This window comes from Callorhinus ursinus, unplaced genomic scaffold, assembly GCF_003265705.2.
Source record: "Callorhinus ursinus isolate GAN/ISIS: 27379988/994484 unplaced genomic scaffold, GSC_fseal_2.0 scaffold2, whole genome shotgun sequence".
Taxonomy (NCBI): Eukaryota; Metazoa; Chordata; class Mammalia; order Carnivora; family Otariidae; genus Callorhinus; species Callorhinus ursinus.
The window spans coordinates 76,499,631-76,509,611 of record NW_027397064.1 but is presented as its reverse complement, the minus strand read 5'-3'; the positions used below and the strand labels follow the sequence as shown (position 1 = coordinate 76,509,611).

At 41.4% G+C, this 9,981-nt stretch overlaps 1 long non-coding RNA gene across 1 annotated transcript in view; it reads right to left on the bottom strand.

Moving 5' to 3' along the window:
* Positions 1-7,831: 7,831 nt before the first annotated feature.
* The window catches only part of LOC141371060 (uncharacterized), a 4,828-nt gene continuing 2,678 nt past the window's right edge, over positions 7,832-9,981 (bottom strand). The window contains exons 2-3 of the long non-coding RNA XR_012375679.1: positions 8,849-8,982; positions 7,832-8,125 (exon numbers count right to left, since the gene is read on the bottom strand). This is a non-coding gene — a long non-coding RNA (uncharacterized lncRNA). The remainder of the gene's footprint in view (positions 8,126-8,848; positions 8,983-9,981) is intronic.

The following is a 9,981-nucleotide window of genomic DNA, read 5'->3' as shown; positions in this document are numbered from 1 at the left end:
GACACATGTGGTATGTTTAGAAATGACAAATATCAACATCGAATGAAAAACGGCAAAGGTTATATGAAAAGCAATGTGCAGGTCTCTAGCACTGAAACTCTGAGTGGGTCCAAGGGCACAGCAAAAATGAAACATATATCATTGTGATATTTGAAATCCCTTTTATGATTATAAGATGAATTCATGAGTGCTGACATTTCTGACCTTTATTTCCTCCTCCCAAAGCATAAAGGTCCCCAAACTGGGATATCCTGACCTGGGCAATTCCACATTCTTACAGGTAAGCCCAGATTACTAAACCTCGGACATGCTTCCATAACGATGAGGAGCACTGGAAAGAAGCATACCTGCAATGGTGTGTCCTTGATCTTGTGCAAAGGTGACCTCAGCCAAGTCTTAGTCACCATTCTTGTCAATGGTTAAAACTTGACCAGCTCTAGCAGTTCAGCCTAGCATAAACAAGGAAGTTCCAGAACTAGAAATACACATGATTAATAAACACACAAGAATATATTCAACCTCATTGTTTTAGGATCTACCTAAGGAAGTGTGTAAACATTAGGGCTATAAATCATGCCTCAACATTTCTCATACTTCATATTTCTGTCCTTTGGCACTGGGCTCTGAGATAATTTCTCTTTTCAACCTTCCAGCTCTTAGTCAGTCTTCACTTGTGTCCATTCTGCTATTCAGCTCATCTACTGAGTTTTTATTTTGATGATCATTTGTATCATTATCATCATCATTCACTGGTTCTCTTCTATAATATTCTGTTCTTGTTTGATGATTATAATCCACTCTTCTCTATAAATTTGGTTTTCTCAGATGTTAGTTTTGTTAGTTGAGTTTGGTGCTTCTATTTCCTGGTTGTGATTTTTACCTTAATGATTTGTAATCTTTGGTTTTCAGCTCATCTGTGTCTCTGAGATTCCATTTTTGCCTGTCTGAGAATTCTGCTTCTGTTCAACAAGTCTGTACCAGTTATTGCTGGGAAGGGGTAGAACCTGATGCATACTGAGATACCACAGTAGCTTATTTTCTGTAAATACCAGTTCCTTTCCCTTCTGAGGGTAAAAAGCCACCAAGGGGATTGCCCTTCCTCTGGCCAAGTGCTGCTTTAGCTAGGTGGGAACAGTTCTGCTGTCTTCCTCTTGCCAGGGCAGGGCTGACTTGGGTGAGCATTCTGGGTTTCCCCAATCACACTGATGATTGCTGGAGGGATCCTTTCTACTTGTTACAGCCATTGCTATGCATTCAGAGCAATCCTGGAACTAATCCCACCTTTAATAGAAATACTTTCCTACATATGCATTTTTCTCTACTTAGCTAACCACATCTGTTTCTCTTTGGAATTTTTCAAAATTTCTGCTTAATGATGGCATTTTTCCTGGCTTTAGTCCTTCTATGAATAAATATATTCTTTCTGAATCTTTTTTGTTGTTGTTGCAGCTGTGGAATTTCTACACAGAAGAAATTTAAGGGCTATAATTTGTTTCTACAGGGGAGACTTTTAAATCTAATGGTATGCCTTGGATACCAATGTGCTATTGAAGCATGGGTAAACAATTATTTTAAAACTATTTATATGTTTGTGTGCTTGTATGTATTCATTTTAATTTGTTTATTCTCCCAATAACACCTGATGGCAAGATATACTTAATATGTGGTAATACACACAAATACACACATTTTGCCATTGAATTAAAAAGTCTCTTCCTTTAAAACAGACTGTAGTTCTTAAATCTCTCAAATAAATGCACTTAACTGGTCTAAGGAGTCATAGAAATTTACAAACAAGGGAAATCCTGAAGAGTCTTGGAGGTTGAGGTATTTAAGGAAAGAAATGGTATAGATAGCTTCTGGGCCCTTAAGAATTGTCCTCTAGCTTCCAGAATAACATTCCAAACCTCTTCTTGGTCAAGAAGACCATCCTAGTAGGCTTCCCCATCCTAGTAGGCTTCCTTCACCAGCTATACTAAAAAACTTGCTGTTCTCCAGAAGAATCAGCTGTTTCACTTTCTGAACTTCCACGTGTATGCTTCTCTTTCCTTGGAACATTTCGACCCTAACAACATTCTCTCATCCAAATACTGTTTAAAGATAATTCTTTTTTTAAAGAATCAGACTGGTAGTGCGTTTATTGTGATTAGCTACCCTGTCTCATCCTATTATATGCAATATTATCTTCCTTTTCAAGCATGAAATATGTGCCAGCCTCCCCTTGGTCCTAAGGCCATCAATATCTCAGAGTGTTAGCGATGCAGTGACAGGGTATTAGATAGGTATAAAGGCTTTCAGAAAAAACAAAAAAACAAAACAAAACAAAAAACCATTTCCCCTCCCCAGAAGATAATACATTGACTTTATTAATGATGTGTGAGCAAGAATCAACAGACTTGGGTCTTAGTCCAGATTCTGATAAATATGACCTTGACAAGTCAAAACAGTTTAATGTCCCTAGGCCTACATTTCTACATTGAGAATGTACCCTCTACATAAGGGTGCTAGAAAGAGGCTCCCTGAGCTCTCTGCCAGGTTTCAAATTAGATAACAGATCCAATAAATTTGGTTTTTTTTAATTTCTAGGTTAATCTTAATTACTCAATAACTGCATTGTCATGTAAATATTTGAATAATACTGATAAAAAAAATGTCCCTCATGAATCTTGGAATTCTTCCTTCTCATCCTTCTCATCTCCCTCTCCCTCTGCCTGCCACTCTGCCTACCTGTGCTCTCTATCTCTCTGTCAAATAAATAAATAAAATCTTAAAAAAAAAACTCCCCTTGAGAAGCAACCCAGAGAATAGTGACAAAGTGTTTTCACTTGAATGTGATAAGAAAACTGACAACTGCAACCTAAAACTAAATGAACATCATTGTGGGCACTGGTCCCTCAGAAAAGGGTGCCAGGACACATAGGGGGCTGACTTCCTTGAGGTTTGGGCCAAGGTGAAGCACCGAAGGGGGCTTAGAGAGGGGAGTAAATCCTTTCAAGAACCCCAGAACCTCATAGAAAGGGGAGTCACTTGGTTTGTTGAGTCACTGGAGCCGTAAAAACAGGGGACAACAGACAATCTTTTATTTTGCTCTGTGTATAGTATGGATCTTGTGAAAGAAACACATGCAATCACTGGCCAGAACAAAAAGAAACCTGGAAGCTTCTCTCTCCTGCTAGTATGGAAGCTGCTAAGGGAGGTCAGTGACCACCCTGACCTGAAGAGTCGACACTAGTGAGAGAGAAGCCCTGGACCAGTGGAGGATGGCACCACAGATGAAAATAGCAAAAGGAAAAAGAAGACCAGTCCTATTGAAAGTGTCAAGTAGGCCAAGGAAGACTGATGAACTGACTTCAAATGCAGCAGGAAATCTATGTATTGAACACTACTAAATGCCAGTATTAGGTAGGGGCTACTATGGCCCACATCTCCTGTGGTCCTCATGAGTACGCTTAAGGGGGTGGTGTTACCATATCTCGTGGGACGTGTGAAAATATAATGACTCAAAGAGGTCTTTCCTTCCTTCTTTCCTTCCACAAGTATTTGTTCAGAGTCTATGACATACCAGGTATGATTCCTGGCACTGTGGATATGGAGGTAAACAGGAGGTAAGGTCCCTGCTTTTGTGGGCCTATATTCAAAACAAATGAGTGAAATTATAAATTAATACATAAACAAGAAGGAACATTAGATTGCAGTAAATTTAATGCAGAGACTCAAAATAGGAGAGCATAGAGGGCACTTTTTTGGATCATGGAAATGCTCTATATCTTGATTGTGGTAGTTAGACAGTTGTATGCATTTGTCAGAATTCATAGAATGGTATACCTTAGGGCACCTGGGTGGCTTAGTTGGTTAAGCAACTGCCTTCGGCTCAGGTCATGATCCTGGAGTCCCAGGATCGAGTTCCGCATCGGGCTCCCTGCTCAGCGGGGAGTCTGCTTCTCCCTCTGACCCTCCCCCCTCTCATGCTCTCTCTATCTCATTCTCTCTCAAATAAATAAATAAAATCTTTAAAATCTTAAAAAAAACAAAAATAAAGAATGGTATACCTTATAATGGGTGACTCGCCATATGTAAATTATATCTCAATAAACTTTACCTTTAAAAAATAGGATCGTACCCCCAAAAAAGTGATAGGAGGCTACTTTAGATTGAACAACAAAGGCCTCACTAAGAGGGTAGTAACTTGAATACAAGAAAGAAGATGAAGGGAAAGGTCATTCCAGAAAAAGGAAAGAGTAACTGCAAAATCCCTCCAGTGGGAATGAGCTTGGCATGTTCAAGTTCCAGCAGGGTGGGGGAGGTTGCAGATGTGGATGAGAACCAGAGCAGGGTGGGGTTAGAAACCAACATCAGGAGACTGATGTTATTTTCAGTGCCACAGGAAATAGGTTTGTAAGCAGGGGAATTACAAGTTCTGATGTATGCTTTTTAATGATCACTCGGGCTGCCATGCTGAGAATGACTTGTAAGGGAGCAAGAGTGGAAGGAGTTTTTGTAATAGTCCATGCAAGAGATTATGAGGTCATGGACTAGGGTGGAAGCATTACAGATAGAAATAGGCACATCTAATACAATATGATGATATTCTATTAGTTAGGATAACAAGTAAATCCCAATGTCTGTGGCTTATCACAGTAGAATTTGGTTTGGTATTTCTGACCGGAGTCCTTCTCTCTATCTGGTCACAGAGAGAATGAGGCTCTTGCTACCTTCCTACTATACTGCCCTCTAGGGCCACAGAAGTTCTTATTTAGTCATTAGACGCAAACGAGTGAGCATTTGCTGGAGATTTCTAGGGGTCTGGTTGAAACTGGAACACATCAAATTAACCCACACTCTGTTAACTAGAACTTAGCCACATATTGCATGCACCTAACTGCCAAGGGGGCAGAGAAATGTAGTCTGTGATTGTGCCCAGGAAGAAAGGGAACCTGGTTTGGTAATCATCCAACAATCTCTGCCACATGGAAGTGGATTGGATGAAACTGGTGAGAGAAAGAGAGGAATTGAGGAGGAAGCCTTGGACTTCTCTCACTAGCGGTGCTTGCTAACTGTGGTAGAAGGACATCTGGAACATATGCTGGATTCCTCTCCTTCCTTTAGCCCCACCTGTTGTACTAAAAGATGGAATGATGAGTGGAAGGAGACACAGAGACCTTGCCCATAGCAACTGAGGAGAACATAAAGGCAGAGAAGGAGGAAATTATTTCCTCCTTCAAAAGTGAAGCTGTCCCTGATGATATAGAGCATCTTTTTGCAGAAGGATGCGCTCACCCGACTGACTACACCTGATATTTAATGAGCAGAGCCACCAGTCTTGGTGACAGCAGGCAGTAGCTACTCTTGCCAGTGTGATCAGTACTGAAGATGCTAAGACCACTAATCTTCTTGGGAGATCCTCCCTTCACTGTGTCAGAGGATGTGGAAAGACAACAGGGGTAGTGTACCTTTAACTAAATCCCTTTCAAAAACTTCCAGGTGAAGAATCAAGCCTATTTGATAGCTTTCCAAAGAGGAAATTGTGAACTCTGTGAGATCATGTTTTATTAATCTTTATATCCCCACCTAGTATACAACATAATACTTAACATAAATCAATCATGCCCTCGTAAACATCTGTGAAAAATTAAATATTTATGTGAGGGTTAAGGTCAAGATTGATTATATATAGCAAGTGCCCTGGAGAGTTATCCAAAAGCAACCACGTATGCCAGGTAACCTCAGCATAAATTTATGAAGTATGGTTTGGCTTTAATTTTGATCCCATTATCACTAATCCCATTTTCCTTGTAAAGACTGTTAATCCTATGCCCCATTTACCTGGTAAGATACACAATACTCAATTTTCTTAGCTACTTGTAAAATTTTAATATTCTGTTCTGGTCATGATTTTTTTTTTTTATTCTTTAACAGTCTCATTGCCATGTCAATCAAATTAATGCCTTTCAATATGTGTATTAGAATCATAACTTTTTTCATTCATTCCACAAATGATATATATATTAAATAAAAATATATAAAATACAAAACAAAAAGAAGAAATTAGAAAGTACCCATAACTCAATCATGCACAGGTATTTGGCATTTGTATGTATATCCTTCTGGACTTTCATATATAACATATCCCTCCTTTATCAAGATAGGATCACTCTGAACTTAATAATTTTTTTTATAGATTTTTTTTTTTTTTATTGAGAGAGAGAGAGAATGGTAGAGAGAGAGCATGAGAGGAAAGGAGGTCAGAGGGAGAGGCAGACTCCCTGCTGAGCAGGAAGCCCGATGCGGGACTCGATCCCGTGACTCGATCCCAGGACTCCAGGATCATGACCTGAGCCGAAGGCAGTCGCTTAACCAAATAATTTTTTTTTTAAAAGACACATTTATTCAGCGTCGTCATGATCAGACTATTACGTTTAGCAATCAACAGCATGGGTGCAAAAAAAAAATCTACATTAAAATCCTTTGTTGGAATGCTTTACACTTTCCACAGAACAGAAACTAAAATAACCTGTTATACAATTAGTCACAAATACAGTCCTCGAGTTTTTTACCCATACACATGAGTATTGTCTAAAACATGTCTTCTTTGTAGCAGCTAGGCCCTGCCACCACTGTGCTTGGCTGAGTTCACAAATCTGTTGTAACCTGTAGCTTCCCCGTCACTTCTCTGGCTCTCCTCTCCTGCTAAGCTTTGTTTCCTGGCAGTAATTAGAACCTTCTGCCACTGCCGTAGCTACTGCTGCTGCTGGAACCACCATAGCCACCTTGGTTTCGTGGTTTGGCAAAGTATTGGCCTCCACCACCAGAGGGGCCAGAGCTTCTGCCTCCAAAATTTCCTCCCTTCATGGGTCCAAAATTTGAGGACTGATTGTTGTAATTGCCAAAATCGTTATAGCTTCCGCCACCTCCAAAGTTACTTCCATCATTACCAAATCCATTAGAGCCATCCCCACTGCCACCAAAGCCACCTCGACCACTGAATTTCCCTCCACAACCAAAATTGTCATTCCCACCAAAACCACCTCCACGACCACCACCAAAGTTTCCAGAACCACTTCGACCTCTTTGGCTGGATGAAGCACTAGCCATCTCTTGCTTAGATAGGGCTTTTCTTACTTCACAGCTGTGGCCATTCACAGTATGGTATTTTTGAATGACAATCTTGTCTACAGAGTCATGGTCATCAGATGTTACAAAAGCAACACCTCTCTTTTTGCCACTGCCTCGGTCAATCATGATCTCGATCACTTCAATTTTCCCATACTGTTCAAAATAATCTCTTAGATGATGTTCTTCAGTGTCTTCTTTAATGCCACCAACAAAAATCTTTTTCACAGTTAAGTGGATACCAGGTCTTTGAGAATCTTCTCTTGAGACAGCCCTCTTTGGTTCCACAACTCTTCCATCCACCTTGTGTGGCCTTTATTATTTTTTTTTTTAAAGATTTTATTTATTTATTTGACAGAGAGAGAGAGAGCAAGAGCAGGAACACAAGCAGGGGGAGTGGGAGAGGGAGAAGCAGGCTTCCTGCCGAGCAGGGAGCCCGATGTAGGACTCGATCCCAGGACCCTGGGATCATGACCTGGGCCAAAGGCAGACGCTTAACGACTGAGCCACCCAGGCGCCCTAAATAACTTTTTTTTTTTTAAGATTTTATTTATTTATTCATGAGAGACAGAGAGAGAGAGAGAGAGAATTAGAGGGAGAAGCAGGCTCCCAAGGAGCAGGGAGCCCAATGCGGGACTCGATCCCAGGACTCTGGGATCATGACCTGAGCCGAAGGCAGATGCTTAACCATCTGAGCCACCCAGGCGCCCTCCACCTTCTGTGGCCTTGCATTCATGGCGGCATCCACCTCCTCCACAGTGGCATACGTGACAAACCCAAAGCCTCTGGAGCGCTTGGTGTTTGGATCTCTCATTACCACACAGTCCGTAAGCATTCCCCATTGCTCAAAATGGCTCCTCAGACTCTCATCGGTTGTTTCAAAGCTCAAACCTCTGACGAAGAGCTTCCGCAGCTGTTCAGGCTCTTTGGGAGTCTCTGACTTAGACATGATGGCGGTGGGAGGGGAGACTTTAACGATGCTTACTCTGCGGCGTCCACGGGCAGAAAAGCTGAACTGAATAATTTTTTAAGATTTTATTTATTTATTTGAGAGAGAGAAAGACAAGAGCATGGGTGGGGGGAGGAGCAGAGGGAGAGGGACAAGCAGACTCCCCACTGAGCACAGAGCCCGACTCGGGGCTCAATCTCAGGATCCTGAGATCGTGACCTGAGCTGAAGTCAGACGCTTAACCAACTGAGCCACCCAGGCATCCCTGAACTTAATATTTCTGAACCTATTTAAAAATATATATCTAAAAAGCAAATTTTTAGGTGAGCGTATTTAAAGTTGTTTTCAAATATGTGTGCTTGTTTCTTTGTTCCAGCTTTATAGATCATGGCCATTTTTCCTGAAAGCAGATGTTGTTAAGACTTACTCTGTGTCCCAGAATGAGTCAAAGTTCAGGTTCAGGTGAAGGCTTTCAGGTCAACACAAGAAGGGCGGCATAGCAAGGACTCACAACACAGGTAAAATTCAAACTAGGTGATCTTTAAGTTTCCAACACTGAGTTCTGTGATTGTTTTACTAGGAGTCAGGGGAGACACTGAGACCGGGAGGAGGAGGCAGCGTTTCCAAGACTTATCACAGGTGTAGGGAACGGTTTGATAGGAATAAATGCTTATGGGGGAGTACTGGTAAATAAGCTTGGAAGGCCCATCATAGGCAGATTTGGGGAACTGCGTTTTGTAAGGAGCTGGGATGGGGGAGAAGAAGGGTATCAAGCACATTAACTATTACCTCCATCTCCTTGTTCTTCTCTCCTCCTCCTCCTCTGTCTCCTTCTTGCCTCAATCTTTGCATCTGAATGTCCTTGGATGCCCAACCTTCTGAAATCATCCTTTACTTTAGTACCCGTATAAGCTCACTTCTTCCTATAAATCAAGAAAGATCAAGTTATGCTAACAGTAATGAAAAATCCCCAAATCTCAATGACTTAAAACAATAAAGGTTTATATTTTGTTCATGCTACATAACGTCAGGGATCAATCAGGGATTCAGGTGATGGAGCAGCCACCATCTCAAATGTTTTCCTCCTTGCTGGAGGGAAAGAGTTCCGGAGCGCCAGCAGTAAAATGTTTGGCTCTGAGATAACACATATAATTTCTGCTCACATCTTATTGGCCCAGAGACAATCACATGATCCCCCCAAACCCCAGAAGCCACAGAGTACATGCTGCCAGAAGGTGGCAAGCCAGAAATACTTAGTGGGTACTACTAATGACTATCACACCATATACCTACGGGAAATCCAACGTCTGGTCTCTTTCAGTGTCATATTCACTTTCTAAAAGCTTTTTGATATAAAATAGTTAAATCTTTTGCTTTTCCATATATTTCTCATTGTTCTCCATAGGCCCCATCCTGCTCACGGGCCCTGTAAAAATTGGCAGCCTTCCACTTGAAGATTCTTAAGAATTTATTGAATGAATGAGTGGAATTCTACATATTTTTTTCTTTTTTTTTTTTTAAGAGAGAGAGAGCGTGAGAGAATGTGTGTGAGCAGAGGAGGGAGGGAGCGGGAGAGGGGGAGAAAGAATCTTAAGCAGGCTCCATGCCCAGCACAGGCCCAACACAGGGCTTGATCTCATGACCCTGAGCCGAAATCAAGAGTCAGTCGCTTAACCAACTGAGACATCCAGGCACCCCCATATTTTATTTCTTTAACCTTGTTCTATGCCATGCATCAGAATTTCTCTCCAATCCTTTTAAATCAGGCTAAGGGGAATGACCTTAATCTCTGTTATTGCCCTTATTCCCATGCTAGACCACCTGCCGGCCCCCAGTCTCTTGATCTGCCCATCCCAGGGTGTACAGTGTCTCTTTTGCACCTGTCATTTATTGGCTGAAAACCCAGCAGCACTTTCCTTTCC